Genomic DNA, 19,570 nt, shown 5'->3' with positions numbered 1-19,570 from the left:
AGCTCTGGAACTATAAACATTGCATCCATAGCAACGCAGTATATTACAAAAGACGACAAATATCAAAAAAATTATACCTGGTTCCAAGATCTTCTATTATCTGGAAAATTTCAGTAGGTCTGGCAGCATTGGTAAGGAGAAATGTGCGGGTTACTAATGCTGCCAGATCTGCTGAGATTTTCCAGCATTTTGTCTTTTGGTTTCAGATTCCAGCATCCGCAGTAATTTGCTTTTATCTTCTATTGTCTGTTAAGTTAACTCTGCTGAACACGTCCCATGAACTGAATATGAAGTAATTACACTCAGTCACTGGGCCAATAGAAAAGTTTCCAAGTAGCAACACTTTTTTAAAAACCCAACATCAGAATCAGAATCATCCTAAAACAAACTACTTATATTGCGGAAATAATTTTTTTTAAGCGAATTGTGTGTTACAATTCTTTACTGAGTTAGGCAATGCAGCTAAAAATGGCATTTATGACATAAAAACACTCATTGGTTGGAATTCTCTCACTTCACTGCTGTCACTTTGTCAAAAGGGCTATTTGCCTATTTTTGTGGCTTCCACCACAATGTTACGATGAGCGGCTGAGAAAATTTCCAACCATTCAAAAATTACACAAGTCTGAAAGAGACAATCACCAAACATATTCATAGTTATGTAATATTAGAAATGCCAGCAAGAAGTTCCTCTTGCACAAGCATGTCCTTACAATCGAGGCATGAGCTCTGTTTCAATTTCATCATCAGTGCTGGAATTTTCCAGTTCCTGAAGGCAAATCTGGTGTGTGAGAGAGAGCGAGTAAGAGCGAGCAAGCAAGCGCGAGATGGATCAATAGGCGTTTAGATTGTACAGTGCTTGTGTGAAAACAGCGAAATCCAGAGTACACCACAACCCATCACACAATGAGGCAGAAAGGAAAATTATAACTCCTCTTTAAATATTGTGTGTTGGACAGTGATACACAAAGGGCATCATACAGTTTACCCTGCCCATGACAACCGAGCAGGAGATTTATAATGAATACTGCAATAAATGTAAAAGTGAACTTCTTCACTTTTTAAGGAAGAATAGAAAAGCAGTATACTATTCAAATAGAGAATGATTACAGAACTTGGTGGTACACGATTTGGGTGTCCTGGTACATGAATCACAAAGTTATTCTGCAGGTACAGCAAGTGGTTAGGAAGGCAAATGGATGCAAGAGAAATGGAATATAAAAATAGGAAAATTTTACTGCGCTGTGCAGGGCCTTGGTGAGACCACATTGGGGCTGGAATTCTCCAGTCCCACTGCTGTGAATGGAGATTTGGCTGAGCGCCAAACTCTCTGTTCTTGCCGGCAGCGGTGGCGAGGTGTCTGACATCAGAGAATTCCGGCCCCTAAATACTATGTGCAGCCTTGGTCTCCTTATTTGAAAAAAAAATGACTGTTTTAGAAACAGCCCAGAGAGGGTTCACTCAACTCATTCCTCAGATGATGGGCTCCTATTTAGAAAGGTTGAAACGGTTGGGCCTATACCCAATGGAAACATAGAAACATAGAAACCCTACAGTGCAGAAGGAGGCCATTCGGCCCATCGAGTCTGCACCGACCACAATCCCACCCAGGCCCTACCCCCACATATTTTTACCCGCGAATCCCTCTAACCTACGCATCCCAGGACTCTAAGGGACAATTTTTAACCTGGCCAATCAACCTAACCCGCACATCTTTGGACTGTGGGAGGAAACCGGAGCACCCGGAGGAAACCCACGCAGACACGAGGAGAATGTGCAAACTCCACACAGACAGTGACCCGAGCCGGGAATCGAACCCGGGACCCTGGAGCTGTGAAGCAGCAGTGCTAACCACTGTGCTACCGCCCAAAGGAGTTTAGGAAAATGAGAGGTGATCTTTTTGAGATGCACAAGGTCCTGCGGGGACTCGGAGAGCGTGCTCTCTTATGAAGGAGACAAAACTAGGGGACATAGTTTGAGAATAAGAGGCCTACCTTTTGAGACAGGGAGGAGGAGATTTTTGTTTCCTCATGGAGGGTCATTAGTCTGTGGAATTCTCTTCTGCAGAACCTAGTGGAGGCTGGGTCATGGAATTTATTCAAGGCTGAGTTAGATAGCTTTTTATTGACATGTGGGACAGACAGAAAGGGGAGCTGAGACCACAACCAGATCAACCATTTATCAAACAGAAGAGTAGGTTTGAAGTGCCAAATGACCTACTCCGACTCCCGAGTCCTATATTCCTACTCAAGAAGCAACCTCTGGAAATACTTAAAATATTCATTTTACAATGTTTTGTATCATTTAACTATATAATATTCTGAAATAATGATTTTGAGTCGTTCTCTGGTGCTGAGGCAATAATGTTTTCATGATGGGATGGGATTCCGTTTCTTTCAATGTTAAATTCAGATGCTTGATCCAGGGTGAATATAACCACCCGTTAAAAAGCTGGTCAATGGAGACCTGACAATGGGGGGCGGGGGGGGGAATGCATTTGTGCAACGCTACTCCAGTAATGCCTTCTTTGAAGAACAGGAATTACAAATTTACTGTGGTGATCAAGCAAGAACACATTTTCTGTTCAAGTAAATTGTTGAGAACAGTACACCTTTTTCAGAGGAAACATAGCAGAATTGGCAAGAAGCACTTGTACTGTGGTAAATGGAGTAAAATATATACATAAAGAACTGAATATAAAGGAGAAATTCACCAACACCTTATCTATTCTATATGGTGCATAACGAGTGCCAGAGATACTACTTCGGAGAGGAGATTTAGCTCTCTGTATCAATAGCGTAATGTCATTCTCCCCGTGTCTTTATGGGTTTCCTCCACGTACTCCAGTTTCCCACACAATCTGAAAGATGTGCTGGTTAGGTGCATTGACCATTTTAAATTCTCCTTCAGTGTGCTCGAACAGGCACTGGAGTGTGGTAACTAGGGGATTTTCACAATAATTTCATTGCAGTGTTAATGTAAGCCTACTTGTGACTAATAAATAAATATTACTTTATCCCTTTAGTCATGTGAGATGCTGTATTAAGAAACTGGCATTACAGGATTGTTTATGCTACAGTAGTTACCTCACTCCAAGTCCTGGCCTACACCTGAGCAATGCTGATCTGCTTCTTGCAATCCACCCAGCTTTTCCTAGGCTGTGCCAATTTATTTGAATAGCAGATTGCTCAATGACTGAGCAAATTAAAGGACTACTGCAAGTGTGATAACATTTTCTAGTTGGGCGTATTCTCCACGTTACATAGTTAAGTACTAAACATGCTTCCAATTTGTTCAACTGCAATTGTCAACATGTGTGAATTAGCAGGTAAAACATTAATGCCATAAATACATTTGGCTTCTAGGATAACAGTAGTCTGCAGCAAGGGACTGAAAGAGTGAAAGAAAAATCTATACTAGCTACACTGTCATAATTGTGTACTCACTAGTTCAGTCAAAGTCATTTTGTCACAGGCCCATTCATTCAGTTTCTAACCACAATATATAATTATGCAAACATTAAAGGGTGACACATACATTTCAGTATATTAAATAAAAATGTAACTTAGTTGGTGACATCTCTTAATTTCATGCTATGTGAAGTAATACTGATATTTGCGCATTGTTGCAAAAACACTCCACACCCAACAATGGGGAATGCGCTGAGCTCTGACATTTCAATGCAAAATTCATAGCATTCCACAGCAATGATGTGCCCAGTTAGAATGAAACCACCAATAATGGACCTTGCTGCTTACACACTTATTTCTAAGAGCTCTAGTTAGCAACTTCCACCCTATTGGTGCACTTCTAACATTAATAGTTGGAGAATAACCTCAACCCATTTGCCAAATACTTGCTTTCAGTCTGCAAGGGGAGGCAATGGCCTAATGGTATTATCGCTAGACTAATAATCCAGAAACTCCACCATGGCAGATGGTGGAATTTGAATTCAATAAAAAATATCTGGAATTAAGAATCTACCAATGACCATGAAACCAATGTCAATTGTCAGGAAAAACCATCTGGTTCACTAATGGGAAGGAAATCTGCCGTCCTTACCTGATCAGTCCTACAATGGTCTCCAGAGCCACTTTCAACTTCCCCCTGAAAAGGCCTAGTAGGCCACTCAGTTCAAAGGCATCTAAGAATGGGCAATAAATGCTAGCCAGCCAGCAAGGGCCATGCCCCACGAACGAATGAAAATAGTGTGGTCTTAACCTTCCTGAAAATTTCTACTTCAGTTCCCTTCCAATTTTATCTTTCAGTTTTTGGACAAATTCATTTCATGCCAATGTCACTTCCAATGGGAAACACCAGAAGAGGCAAGCTGAGCAGAAAACTAATAGCTTAGTTCCCAAAGAATTCCCTGCCAAATTCCACCCAGTGTCAATACAAGTGAAGCTGCGAATCTCAACTATCTCCTACAGCAACATACAATTATCTGGTCTGAATACTGCCTTTAGCACTTCAGATCGTAACTACATCTTCCTGGAGGTAATGAGGTTCCATCACTACTGGAAGGATGATGCAGAAACAGTTTGGCATTGAGGGTGTGGACTCTCTGATAAAACATAGTCTGGCAGTTTGGCAGTAGGGATGGGACACTTGAGGACATTGCCTTTCCTCTCTCCCGCTGCTGACAAATCTACTCCGTGTTTGTCACCATTTTTGTTTTCTCGCATTGCAGATTTTTTCATATCACCAACTCTCACTCTCATGTTTTCATCATCTTATTTGTTTATTTCACACTCATTTGTTCTTTTAATGCCTTTCAATGATCCACAGAGTTAATCCTCACACTTTTCCCTCCAGATTTTACCTCTCTCCATTTTTTCAGAAAAGCCTGTTTAGACATTCAATCCATTTTCTTTCTCCCTTCCCTTACCCACCACCCCTCTGACAAATTCCGGGGTTCTCAATGTGCCTTTGTGGCATGTTTCATGGCAGCGGAGGTGGGATTTTTTGATCCTGCTACCGTCAACGGGATTTCCTGTTCTATGCACCAGAAGATCCCACTGGTGAAAATGGCCAGAAAATTCTGGCCATTTACTCTGTTTCCACTTCTGATAAAAGGGTCTACACCCAAAATGTTAACTTGTGGTTTCTGCTCATGGAGTTGGACACTAATTCCACCATTTTCTGTTTTGGTTAGAACCCTTCTTCAATATTATATAACATTTGCTTTTAGCTATCATTTCCTGAAATTCACATCATTTCTCAGATAAAAAACAAACTCCTTCTTTCACTCATCAACATCACTCAAGTCAACTGTTTAAAAGAGAGCTAACCAGCAATCATGAGGTTTGTGGTGGCGGATTACCTAGCCACTCATGGTGACAGCACTGAAATTATTAGTGCACCAAATGAAAGAAACCTCGGTGTACTATTCAATTGCTCAGATGTTGAAGAGCTCACACATTGCAGTGCTCAGTATCTCGCTCAGTAGAAGCAAGTTAACTAAACCAGAGGAGTTTTAAAAATTCATAACTACATGATGGTTAAGGTGGATACAACAAAAGCTTAGAAAAAGATCAAACCAGATCATGTAAATCTTAATGACAAGTCCCACCCATTTAATGTTCTCAGTAAAGGTCCTACATAACTACTGCTCAATTAGAGTCATAGAGGTTTACAGCATGGAAACAGGCCCTTCGGCCCAACTTGTCCATGCCACCTGTTTTTTAAAAACCCCTAAGCTAATCCCAATTGCCTGCATTTGGCCCATTTCCCTCTATACCCATCTTATCCATGTAACTATCTAAATGCTTTTTAAAAGACAAAATTGTACCCGCCCCTACTACTACCTCTGGCAGTTTGTTCCAGACACACACCACCTTCTGTGTGAAAAAATTGCCCCTCTGGACACTTCTGTATCTCTCCCCTCTCACCTTAAACCCTATAATTCCCAAAAGTAATCAAGTAAAGCTGCAAACAGTCATACAGTTCCACTATTCAGCACGAGCTGGCTACCCTCCAAAAACAACATTCTGCACCCCCTGAACCAAGCATCACTGGAGCATTTGTGCCCATACAACAACTGAACATTTCAACTTATACTCATCTGATCTTTAATCATGCCCTTAACCAGATGCTTAAATCTGCATTTGTAGAGGAAGCGAACTAACACAATTTGGAACTAAAGGGTTTTCTCTCGAGACATTGCAATTTGAAATGATTACCTGCACAGGTTTTCTCCTATACTGAAAGTCATTTTGTTCCACTAATTATTGTGCAGCAATCTGCAGAGCCTTTATGTTATCTTTAAATACAGTCGGAGCTTGTTATAAGCCACTGATTACATGGAAAACTGAGCAGTATTTATAACTGGACCTGTGTCAAAAAATGTGTCCATTGGCTTGGTAACTTTTTATATGTACCAGTAGATTGTTTAAACTACATAGAGCTTAACCTTAACACTGCAAAAACTAATTTAAGTTAAGCACTATTCAACTACTGGTACGATGGAACAGTGAATCCATTTTGTTACTAAACTGCTTCCACCCATCAGGCGCACCCCATTAAAAAGCATTTCCAATAAAGAAGTGTTTATCGATACAAGGTACAGTAAGACTACCTGATCTCTATTACACTCGTTGCCCAATTATTTCATTATGGTTAAAAATTGATTTTTTTTGTTTCTCCAGGGTCACGTGACTTAAATTTTGCTGTACTACAACTCCCTCTGCATGGCGTGTGAACGTATATTTAAGTTTCACTTAGAAACCCAGATTACTAGCGTTCCAAAGACCGATTAGGTGGGCTATGTAATTTATAATTTTATTTTGTTCTCACCGTGAAGAAATCCGCATCCTCAACTGTCTCCAAATAAAACTACTGAAAATCTAATGAGTGTTTTAATTTCCTGGTCATGTAATGTGTGCTTGGTCCATCAAAGGACACAATTAACTGCTTCTGGAGGTTAACCAGCCAACATGAGGCAGCTTGTTGACTGTAATGTTTGTGTGGAGTTAAGCAGGGAAGAATCCAAACAGCAATAGGTCTACCCCTCACGGCACCATCAATGAGTCAGACTCACTGGCTGACTAGTGCCCTACCTTAGCTTTTGATCAACTCAGTTCCCATTAATCTCCCATTGCCAGGTTGTGCCTTGGAGCTAAGTTGACCACAAAGAGACTCTGCTTTCCAATCCACTACCCCAGTAGGATAGATGCTAATTCTTTTAAAAACCTACAGCGGCCACTTAGTGAGACTGCCATTTATATATCAGCTGACCATCCCAGATCAGCAATGACTATACAGTTTTCTCAGTGGAATTCCCATTAATGTGGTGCTTCTACACTGACATAGTTCGACTACACAGGAAACACTGGACACAGGTGAGGTCCCAGAGGATTGGAGGATAGCCAATGTGGTCCCGTTATTTAAGAAGGGTAGGAAGGATAACCCGGGTAATTATAGGCCGGTGAGCTTGACGTCCGTGGTGGGGAAGTTGTTGGAGAAGATTCTTAGAGATAGGATGTATGCGCATTTAGAAAGGAATAAACTCATTAACGATAGTCAACATGGTTTTGTGAGGGGGAGGTCATGCCTCACGAACCTGGTGGTGTTTTTTGAAGAAGTGACCAAAATGGTTGACGAAGGAAGGGCCGTGGATGTTGTCTATATGGATTTTAGTAAAGCATTTGACAAAGTCCCTCATGGTAGGCTAGTGAAAAAGGTTGGATCCCATGGGATAAAGGGGGAGGTGGCTAGATGGGTGGAGAACTGGCTTGGTCATAGAAGACAGAGGGTGGTAGTGGAAGGGTCTTTTTCCGGCTGGAGGCCTGTGACTAGTGGTGTTCCGCAGGGCTCTGTATTGGGACCTCTGCTGTTTGTGATTTATATAAATGATCTGGAAGAAGGAGTAACTGGGGTGATCAGTAAGTTTGCGGACGACACAAAACTGGCAGGACTTGCAGATAGTGAGGAACATTGTCAGAGGCTACAGAAGGATATAGATAGGCTGGAAATTTGGGCAAGGAAATGGCAGATGGAGTTCAATCCTGATAAATGCGAAGTGATGCATTTTGGTGGGAATAATGTAGGGAGGAGCTACACGATAAATGGAAGAACCATAAAGGGTGTAGAGACGCAGAGGGACCTGGGTGTGCAAGTCCACAGATCTTTGAAGGTGACGTCACAGGTGGAGAAGGTGGTGAAGAAGGCATATGGCATGCTTGCCTTTATAGGACGGGGCATAGAGTATAAAAGTTGGGGTCTGATGTTGCAGATGTATAGAACGTTGGTTCGGCCGCATTTGGAATACTGCGTCCAGTTCTGGTCGCCACACTACCAGAAGGACGTGGAGGCTTTGGAGAGAGTACAGAGGAGGTTTACCAGGATGTTGCCTGGTATGGAGGGGCTTGGTTATGAGGAGAGATTGGGGAAACTGGGATTGTTCTCCTTGGAAAGACGGAGGATGAGGGGAGACTTAATAGAGGTGTATAAAATTATGAAAGGCATAGATAGGGTGAACGGTGGGAAGCTTTTCCCCGGGTCGGTGGTGACGTTCACGAGGGGTCATAGGTTCAAGGTGAAGGGGGGGAGGTTTAACACAGATATCAGAAGGACATATTTCACACAGAGGGTCGTGGGGGCCTGGAATGTGTTGCCGGGCAAGGTGGTGGAGGTGGACACACTGGGAACGTTTAAGACTTATCTAGACAGCTATATGAACGGAGTGGGAATGGAGGGATACAAAAGAGTGGTCTAGTTTGGACCAGGGAGCGGCGCGGGCTAATTGTTCCTGGTGTCTCGTTTCAAGGCTTCATTCTACGATCATCTTGCTGGTGCCAGTACAGAGTGAGACTGCGGATAGTTGGGAACCTGTCTCGGGGGCAGGGAATTCATATGGTGTTCGTGGAAGTGGAAATGACTAGGGTTGGGAAGCATTTTCCGATCGGGGCCATTGTGATCTCCTGGACTCGTTTCGATCGCCTCAGGGGGTCGGAGAGGAATTTCCCAGATTTTTTTTTCCCCATATTGGCCCTGGGGTTTTTCACTCTGGGTTTTCGCCTCTCCCTGGAGATCACATGGTCTGGAATGGGGGGGTGGGGGTAAGTTAATAGGTTGTAATGAACAAAGCATCGTAGCTGTGAGGGACAGCTCGGTGGATAGGATATTGGTATGTAGATAGGCTGGAAAATTGGGCGGGGATCCTGGATTCAGGATTCAATCCTGGACCGGGGAGCGGCGCGGGCTTGGAGGGCCGAAGGGCCTGTTCCTGTGCTGTATTGTTCTTTGTTCTTTGTTCTTGAAAGCCTTAGGCACTGATCAATGTTGATAAAATACTTATAACACATGTTGATAAGAAATAAACATGGAAAAACAAGATTGGCTTTTAAAATGGCAAATAAAAGTTAGGCATTTCCTTAACAATGACTTTCAAAGACGTGTTAGATCAAACAAGCTTCCATGTTAAGTTAAAGAACAGCAACGCGGATGATGATTAAATGTATTCCAGGGCTCAAACACTAATGCATCTCACAACGTACTGTGTCACAACATGGTAGGACATGGGTTTATATTCTACTTTCTCACATATTGATCTCTGAATCGCAGAAGTGACTTTAGGGAGCAGTGACAAATGCATACCAGCTGTTTCTCTAGAGCCAAGAAAGAAACAGCACATTGGTGAGTCACCCAGATTACCGTTGCACACCTACTAACATCGAACAGTAAACTTGCGGCCGATGTCTGAGAATAAGTTGCCCGAATCATTAATTGTTGCCTGGAAATAACTTTTGGATAGAGAGAGAAATGTATCCATTAAAATAGAAAATGTTGATGGAGAGAATAAATTCGATGTACTTAATATTTGAAACATCAAAGACTGAAAGGCGATCCTGTTAAAGTAGAAGTGTCTCTGTCATGACACATGTCACAATGGAAGTCTTGGCACTCTACACCAGCATCCCCCACGATGATGCCATTGCTGCAACTGCCTCAGTACTCAATGCCGACAACTGCCAGTTTCCAGATGCAATTTTACAACTCATCCGCTTCATCCTGGATCACAATGTCTTCACCTTCAACAACCAGTTCTTCATCCATGGAACAGCCATGGGGACCAAATTTGCACCTCAATATGCCAACATCTTCATGCACAGGTTCGAACAAGGCTTCTTCACCGCACAGGACCTTCAACCGATGCTATGCACTAGATACATCGATGACATTTTCTTCCTTTGGACCCATGGTGAACAATCACTGAAACAACTATATGATGACATCAACAAGTTCCATCCCACCATCAGACTCACCATGGACTACTCTCCGGAATCGGTTGCATTCTTGGACACATGCATCTCCATCAAGGATGGTCACCTCAGCACTTCACTGTACCGTAAGCCCACGGATAACCTCACGATGCTCCACTTCTCCAGCTTCCACCCTAAACACGTTAAAGAAGCCACCCCCTACGGACAAGCCCTCCGTATACACAGGATCTGCTCGGATGAGGAGGATCGCAACAGACACTTCCAGACACTGAAAGATGCCATCATAAGAACAGGATATGGCACTCGACTCATCGATCGACAGTTCCAATGCACCACAGCGAAAAACCGCACCGACCTCCTCAGAAGACAAACACGGGACATGGCGGACAGAGTACCCTACATTGACCAGTACTTCCCCGGAGCGGAGAAGCTACGACATCTTCTCCGGAGCCTTCAACATGTCATTGATGATGACGAACATCACACCAAGGCCATCCCCACACCCTCACTTCTTGCCTTCAAACAACCGCACAACCTCAAACAGACCATTGTCCGCAGCAAACTACCCAGCCTTCAGGAGAACAGTGACCATGACACCACACAACCCTGCCACAGCAACCTCTGCAAGACGTGCTGGATCATCGACACGGATGCCATCATCTCACGTGAGAACACCATCCACCAAGTACATGGTACATACTCTTGTGACTCGGCCAACGTTTTCTACCTGATATGCTGCAGGAAAGGATGTCCCGAGGCATGGTACGTTGGGGAGACCATGCAGACGCTACGACAACGGATGAATGAACACCGCTCGACAATCACCAGGCAGGAGTGTTCTCTTCCTGTTGAGGAACACTTCAGCGGTCACGGGCATTCGGCCTCTGATCTTCGGGTAAGCGTTCTCCAAGGCGGCCTTCACGACACATGACAACGCAGAGTCGCTGACTGATAGCCAAGTTCTGCACACATGAGGAGGGCCTCAACCGGGATCTTGGGTTCATGTCACACTATCTGTAACCCCCACGACTTGCCTGGGCTTGCAAAATCTCACTAACTGTCCTGTCTGGAGACAATACACATCTCTTTAACCTGTGCTTAACGCTCTCTCCACTCACATTGTCTGTACCTTTAAGACTTGATTATCTGTAAAGACTCGCATTCCAACCATTATTTTGTAAATTGAGTTTATGTCTTTATATGCCCTGTTTGTGAACAGAACTCCCACTCACCTGACGAAGGAGCTGCGCTCCAAAAGCTAGTGGCTTTTGCTACCAAATAAACCTGTTGGACTTTAACCTGGTGTTGTGAGACTTCTTACTGTGATGACACATGGACACAGGTAACTAATGTACCACAGTTCTGTGCCATAGAGGGGTAGAATGCAGGGTCACATCATCCTGTACAGGCTGAATTTTGAATTTCAGTCACTCTCGTGCAAGTAGGGCAGAATCCAAGAGCTTTTCCCAACAAGGCAGGAGTGAAACGTTAGACTGACTGACCAGCTTCAAAGTGACAATGTTAGAGGCCAGGCAAGCAAGGTACTTCTTTACCCCATTAGCAACTGGGAATGGTGCATGGAGATTCAAAGGGCACCTTATAAAGGAATCAGTTAGCGAGGCAAAAGATTAGCCACACACTATACCTGTGCATCACAATATATACGCAAAAACTATTTGATTGCTCAATAAAGGTAAAGCGGAGATAAAATCAGTGCATTTTGTTACAACAGTGTGTCTCCTAACACTTTGTAGCCAATTAAATATATTTGAAATGTAGTCACTGAATGTAGCAAACAGCCAGTTTGTTCCAACGAACAATAATATGATTTCAGTGACATTGGTGGAGGCCCTTGTCATAGAGTTTTACAGCACAGAAAGAGGCCATTTGGCCCATCATGACTGCGCTGTCCATCAAGCATCATTTCCACTCCCATTTTCCAACACTTGGTCCATAGCATTTTATGATATGGTATTTCAAGTACTCATCTTGTCCTCATGTCATTTTTATATACTTTTCACTGTATACTAATATATGTGACAACAATAAATCAAATTTTTATCAAGATGGAATCATCGGCAAATAATACCACTTCAGTTATGATGTTTTTTAAACCATTTTTAAAAATTCATTCATGGGACATGACTGGCCATTATTTATTACCCATCCCTTGTTGCCCAAGGACAGTTGTCCATCACCTAGCCTGGCCTAACTGTAACATTGCTCTGGAGTCACATATAGGCCAGACCAGTTAAGAACGGCAGATTTCCTTCCCAAAGGACATTGGTGAATCAAATGGGTTTTTTTCTGACAATCAACAATGGTCATCAGTAGATTCTTAATTCCAGATATTTTTTATTGAATTCAAATTCCACTAGCTACCATGTCGGGATTCGAAACCGGGTTCCCAGAATATTAGCTGAGTTTCTGGATTAACAGTCTAGCAATAATACCACTAGGCCATCACCTCCCCTAACACAGTGATCATTAGCAAAAGTGTTAAGTGCATATTAAATATACATATTTTTAATTGTGTACAGGTTGTGAGTATTAACTGCGGAGTTATTTGTGCCCCTGAAAATAGGCACAAAAACTGAATCTGTGGCTGGGTTAGGTGGTGCTGCAATGTATAACTCTAATTGCTTGTACTATAAAAGTGTGTAAAGATTGGCTCAGTTCTATCCTTAGTCACTTAGCTACATTGTAACAACTATCTCTTTAAATGAGTTTGGCAAACTATTTTGCTGATTCGCCACATACACAGGGAGTGGCAATTTACAGGGACCCCACACTGTGTCATGAAACACACAACTTCTCAGAAAGCCAAGAGAAGTGTGTTGCGTGTTCAGCATTGTCCATCATTTGGCCTGGCCTAACAGTAACAGCTCACAGTACACAGTGTGCAGGAGTCAACCAGGCGTTTCTCGCTGATCTTTACCTGCTGCTTTGGACTTTTAAACATGCACTGTACTTCCGTGTCACCCGGACCGAGAACGCGTCTTGTTTCTCGGGGGGTTATTTCCTTTTCAATGCATTACTCTTTAAGCTGGTTAGTGTGGGCTAGCGAGAAATCGATCAGAGTGAAACTTCAAGGCTGATCGCACGCTGGGTGAGTCTTGGGAGGGTTACAGTGAAAGTTTATTTTAAGAAACGCTGTCTGCTCAGGGTAAAGAGCTGGGGAATAAAGTGAGATGACTGCCCCTGTCGCCCCATCAGATTGTCACACAGCTCGCAATGCCAGAGGACCATTCACCCCACTGGGACAGGGTGGCACACCAAAGCAGCGCGGAAGCCAGCAGAAATGGATAACTGGAGAGAGAAAGAGCTGCCACAAACCCCAGAACAGGATGGTGAAAGATAATAAGTGAAAGGTTAGACAGGGTGAGCAACACAAACAAAACACGGCAGTTTCTGCTCATCCGAATACCCAACACCAGAAAACATCAGCAAGATTGGAGGAGGAGGAGGAGGAGGGGGGGGGGGGGGGGATAGAGAGGAACCAGAGAGAGAGAGAGAAATCATCTGGTTTCAATCACATCTGAATTACATTATTGTAGCGGCGGAGACACACAGTTTTAGCTGTCTCACTGAGGAACTATTGCAGATTTCACCCTCCAGTCCATGAACAATATTAACAGCGGCTCTAACACTGATTGTCCTTTGAGAGATTTTTTTTAACACAGGGTAGTCTCTGGTAGCGACCCTGACATCTCACTGTCCATTCGCTCGCCTCAACACTACATGAAAAAGCAATTAGAAAAATCTTTCCAATCTCCTGTAACACCAACAAACTCTTCAGCCACACAATTACATAGAGAGAGAGTGGAGATAACCCGCAAACTACACACACAGGAGGTAAATCACATTGCTATTTCCCTTTGTCTCGTCCTCGGGACCTTTTTATTTAATAAATGGATTACAGCATCTAATTAAGTGGATGCTCACTAACTAGCTCAGTTATTCCAGTGCAGACATTAAAGTTGGGTTGAAATTAGGGACTTTCCCCCGTTGAGTTGTTCATTTTAAACATGTGGTCTCGCCATTCTATCTCTAAAGAGATTCTCAAAAAACCCGCTACATATAAAAGTTTGGAATGGAGAGAAAGAGAAAAGCACGTTACCTTCTCTGTGAGGCTGTTATAAAATAAATCCGAGCACTCTTTCTTCCCCCCTTTGTAGAGACGACGCTGCCACAATGAGAGGACAATGGCTAGGGAGCGGGCTCTGGTGTCACAGCCGCCTGCCTCTCGCTCCTACTCTCCTCCCTCCCTGTCTAACCCTAAAGCCAGTGAAGCCTGCCTCCATGTGTCAGTCCCAGCCTCAGGCGGGGTGTGCCGCTCTCAGACTCCATCCATGCTAATCACCTTCTACTTTCCCCGCCTCCTCCCAGCAGCAACAGCATTGCTCCAGGTGAGGGCGGCCACACAGTCTGTTTGGGGGCGACAGAGAGAGAGAGAGGACTGACAACTTCAATGGAAGAAATCCCATTTTTTGGATCTCTAGCGGAGTTTATGGTTTTGCAACTTCCAAAGCAAGGACAAAAGAAGAAATGTCAAGGCTGGGATTTACCCCTCCCTTTCCTAAAAGGCGGTTAATTGGACAAAGGTTCATTCAGACTCGAAACGTTGACTTTACTAAGTTTAAGTTAATTTATTAGTGTCACAAGTAGGCTTACATTAACACTACTATGAAGTTATTGTGAACCCCCCCCCCCCCTCGTCGCCACACTCCAGCACCTGTTCAGGTACACAGAGAATTTAACATGGTCAATGCACCTAACCAGCACATCTTTCGGACTCTCTCCATAGATGCTGTCAGACTTGCTGAGTTTCTCCAGCATTTTCCGTTTTTGTTTCAGATTCCAGCATCCACAGTATTTTGCCTTTATCTTAGCGGTTAATTGTGGATGGATTGCCTGAGCTCTTGTCAGCCGTGCCTAAGTTGGTTGCCTCCTCCTATTCCCAAAATGCTATGAATTCCTCTCCACAGGCTGCCTGGACACACAGGAAGTGCTGCACTGTCAGAGGTGCTGATCCCACAGTGAAATATTGAAGACAAGCAGTGGAGTTATTTTTCCCCAGCGTCCTGGATAATATCCATCCCTCAACTAACATCACTGATTAAATTGTTCATTATCAACATTGCTATTTGTGGGAGCTTGCTGTGCACAAATTTACCGGCATTGTTTCCCATATTGCAACAATGGCTATACCTCAAAGTACGTAATTAGTTATAAAGCATTTGGGACACCCTGAGATTGTGAATAGCGCTGTATAAATGCAAGTCTCTTTTTTCTATAATTTACATACACTCACTTTTACTTTGAATAGCAATTTTTCAGGTCAGCTTTCTCCTTTTGCCTCTTTATTCTGGATAGAATTCTGAAGCATCGAGTGCTTTCCGCTAGTTACTTCGTTTCTGAATCTGCCACAGTGAGTGCCATCCCTAATTGCCTATCAGTAGGTGGCAGTGAGCTGCCTTCTGGAACCACTGCAGTCCATGTGATGGGTGGCTTGGAGGGGAACTTCCAGGTGGTGGTGTTCCCATGTGTCTGCTGTCAGTTGTAGTAATAGTGTCACCAATCTGATTGAGGTCAGTTAGAGTAAGCCAGAGAGAAAGAGACCTAGTGGTTCACTGGGCCAAATAAACATTAGGGAGCTGCAAAACCACTCCATGAACTGAGGCAACTCAAAACTCCAGTGGTTTCCAATTAAGTTGCCTCATTTCACCATGGATGGAGTCTGGGCTGTATCATTCGGCTACTGACTGTGCAAATCCACTGAGTCATTATACTTGAAGGAATTATTTTATAAATAACATGCTGAGATCTGATTCGCTTTTGCAGAATGCGATGATTTTTAAAACTAGTACACTTGATTTTTTAATTAATGTGTTGCCCATTCTGAACTCATATACAATAAAGTTTGAATGCCTTTAGAAATAGACAAAGATTTATGGCACAAAAGGAGGCCATTTGGCCCATCAATTTTATGCCTGCTATCTAGGCTAATTCCATCTTCCAGCACTTGGTTCTAGCCCTGTAAATTATACCTCCATTTCATATCCAAGCATTTTTAAAAATATGATGAAGATTTCTGCCTCACCCATCCTTTCAGGCAGTGAGTACCAGATCCACACCACCCTCTGGGTGGAGAAAATATTCCTCAACTCCCCTCTAATTCTTCCATCAATTTAAATCTATGCACCCCAGTTATTGACCTCTCCATTAACAGAAATAGGTCATTCCTATCCACTCTATCCAAGCCCCATTATAATTTTATATACCGCAGTTAAATCTGCCCTCAGCCTTTTCTGCTCCAAAGAAAAGCTGTTGAGCCTATCCAATCTTTCCTCATAGCTAATATTCTCCATTCCAAGCAACAGCCCAATCACTCTCCCTGTACCCTCTCAAGTGTGATCACATCTACATCTTTCCTAATGTGCTATGCAAAATTGTATGTAGTATGCAGCTACAGTCTATCTAGTGTGCCTGATCTACCTGTTCTGTTATCTTTGAGGATCAGTTGCACTCCAAACGTTTCTCTCTTCCTCTACACTTTTCAGAGTCCTACCATTTATTATGAATTTTCTTTCTTTCTTTTGTTGTCCTTCTCAAATTGAATTCTCTGGATTGAATTCCATCAGTCACTTTTCTGCTACCCTGACCAGCCCTTTGATATCTTTCTGCAATCTACAACTTTCTTCCTCACTGTCAACCACACGGGCAATTTTTGTATTATCTGCAAACTTCCTAATCATACTCTCTACAGGTAAGTCTAAATCATTGATATATATTACAAACATATGGTATATATGTATTTTATATATGCATATATATATTTACCACAAATACACAGGAAAGATTGGGAATTGTTGATGTCCAAATGAACCCAGGAGTTCTTTTTCAGAAGTCAATGAAAGCTAACATGCAATAAGTCAAATGGTATTTAGGTTGAAGATCTCCGTCCTCGCTCGCAGTTAGGATTCTCCAGGGCTACTGAAAGTGAATGGAGTTTTGGCTGAAATGCCACATTCTCCGTTCTCACTTGCAGTGAGGCGGCCACGGTTGAGAATGGAAAATCCCGCCCTTAGCCTTTATTGCAAGACGATTTGAGTTCAGGAGTAAGGAAGTCTTACTGCATTTGTATAGCACTTTGGTGAGACCAAACCTGGAGTACTGTGTGCAGTGTGGCTCTCCTTACTCAAGGGCGGCACAGTAGCACAGTGATTAGCACTGCTGCTTCACAGCTCCAGGGACCTGGGCTCAATTCCCGGCTTGGGTCACTGTCTGTGTGGAGTTTGCACATTCTCCTCGTGTCTGCGTGGGTTTCCTCCGGGTGCTCCGGTTTCCTCCCACAGTCCAAAGATGTGCGGGTTAGGTTGATTGGCCATGCTAAAATTGCCCCTTAGTGTCCTGAGATGTGTAGGTTAGAGGGATTAGCGGGTAAATATGTAGGGATATGGGCGTAGGGCCTGGGTGGGATTGTGGTCGGTGCAGACTCGATGGGCCGAATGGCCTCCTTCTGCACTGTAGGGTTTCTATGATTTCTTTCTATGAAAGATATACTGGTCACAGAGGGAATGCAACAGAGGTTCACTAGACTAATTCCTGGGATGGTGCGATTGTCCTATGCGGAGAGATTGAGTAGACTGGGCCTATACTCTCTCAAGTTTAGAAGAATGGAATGTGACCTCATTGAAATATACAAAATTCTTACAGAGCTCGATTGGATGGATACAGGAAGGAAGTTTCCCTGGTTGGTGAGGGAGGGGTCTAGAGCCAGGGGACACAGTCTCAGAACAAGATGAAGGCTATTTAGACCCAAGATGAGGAGAAATATCTTCACTCAGTGATGAATCTTTGGAATTATCCAACTCCAGAGTGTTGTGGAGTCTCAATCATTGATTCGGTTCAAAGCAGAGGTTGATAAATTTCTAGATACCAATGACATCAAAGGTTACGGGGATAGTGCCAGAAGATAGCCTTGAGGTAAGAGATCAGCCATGATCCTTGGGCGGCACAGTAGCACAGTGGTTAGCACTGCTGCTTCACAGCTCCAGGGACCTGGGTTCGATTCCCAGCTTGGGTCACTGTCTGTGTGGAGTTTGCACGTTCTCCTCGTGTCTGCATGAGTTTCCTCCGGGTGCTCCGGTTTCCTCCCACAGTCCAAAGATGTGCGAGTTAGGTTGATTGGCTATGCTAAAAATTGCCCTTAGTGTTCTGAGATGCGTAGGTTAGAGGGATTAGTGGGTAAAATCTGTAGGGATATGGTGGTAGGGCCTGGGTGGGATTGTGGTCAGTGCAGACTCGATGGGCCGAATGGCCTCTTTCTGTACTGTAGGGTTTCTATAATTCCGAGATCTAGTTGACTGGTGGAGCAGGCTCAAAGGGCAGATGGCATACTCCTGCTCCAATGTTTCTATGTTAAAGGCTCAGTACTGAGAACCCCACTGAGAATTGCCTTCCAGTCACAAAATCACCTGTCAATCATGACCCTTTACTTCCATCCACTGAGCGAATGTTGGATCTGACCAACTACTTTACTTTGGATCCTATAAACTTTCAATTTACAGACCAGTCTGTCATGTGAGACCTTGTCAAATGCTTTGCTCAAATCTATTTAGTCTACATCAAACATGCTACCTTCACCAATCCTCCTTGTTACCTCAAAAAAAATCAATTAAATTAACCTTCCCTGAACAAATTCACATGGACTGTCCTCATGTGGATTGTTCTCAAATCACCTCTCAGAATTTTTTCCACAGATGGCACGGTAGCACAGTGGTTGGTATTGCTGCTTCACAGTGCCAGGGACCCGGGTTCAATTTCTGGCTTGGGTCACTGTCTGTGTGGTTTGCACGTTCTCCCCGTGTCTGCGTGGGTTTCCTCCGGGTGCTCCGGTTTCCTCCCACATTCTGAAAGACGTGCTGGTTAGGTACACTGACCCGAACAGGCGCCAGATTGTGGTGAATAGGGGAATTTCACAGTAACTTATTTGCAGTGTTAATGTAAGCCTCACTTACGACTAATAAATAAACTTTACATTGTTCACTACTGAGATTCTGTTCTCTGAGCTGTAATTATTCATTCTATTCCTTCCTCCTTTTCTAAACAATGATACGATTGTTAGCAATCCTGCATGATTCTGGCACCACATCTGTAGCTGGGGTAGATTGGAAAATTATGGTCAGAGCCTCTACTATTCCTTCCATTGTTTCCCTTAATAATCTATAATTGTGGCACGGTGGCACAGTGGTTAGCACTGCTGCCTCACAGTGCCAGGGACCTGGGTTCGATTCCCGGCTTGGATCACTGGTTGTGTGGAGTTTGCGGGGCGGCACAGTGGC

General features: G+C 43.5%; 1 protein-coding gene across 3 annotated transcripts in view; it reads right to left on the bottom strand.

The window, feature by feature from the left end:
- Positions 1 to 14,606, bottom strand: part of myo1b (myosin IB) — a 294,758-nt gene extending 280,152 nt beyond the window's left edge. For 2 of the 3 annotated variants that reach the window (XM_078228617.1, XM_078228615.1), the window contains exon 1: positions 14,344 to 14,497. The gene's annotated coding sequence lies outside the window, so the exon portion shown is untranslated. Of the gene's footprint in view, positions 1 to 14,343 lie in introns of all 3 variants that reach the window. The other variant, XM_078228616.1, reaches the window with a different exon arrangement.
- Positions 14,607 to 19,570: the final 4,964 nt, after the last annotated feature.

Source organism: Mustelus asterias, chromosome 14 (assembly GCF_964213995.1).
Source record: "Mustelus asterias chromosome 14, sMusAst1.hap1.1, whole genome shotgun sequence".
NCBI lineage: Eukaryota > Metazoa > Chordata > Chondrichthyes > Carcharhiniformes > Triakidae > Mustelus > Mustelus asterias.
Note: the sequence above shows the minus strand (reverse complement) of the source record. Positions and strands in the feature narration are given on the sequence as shown.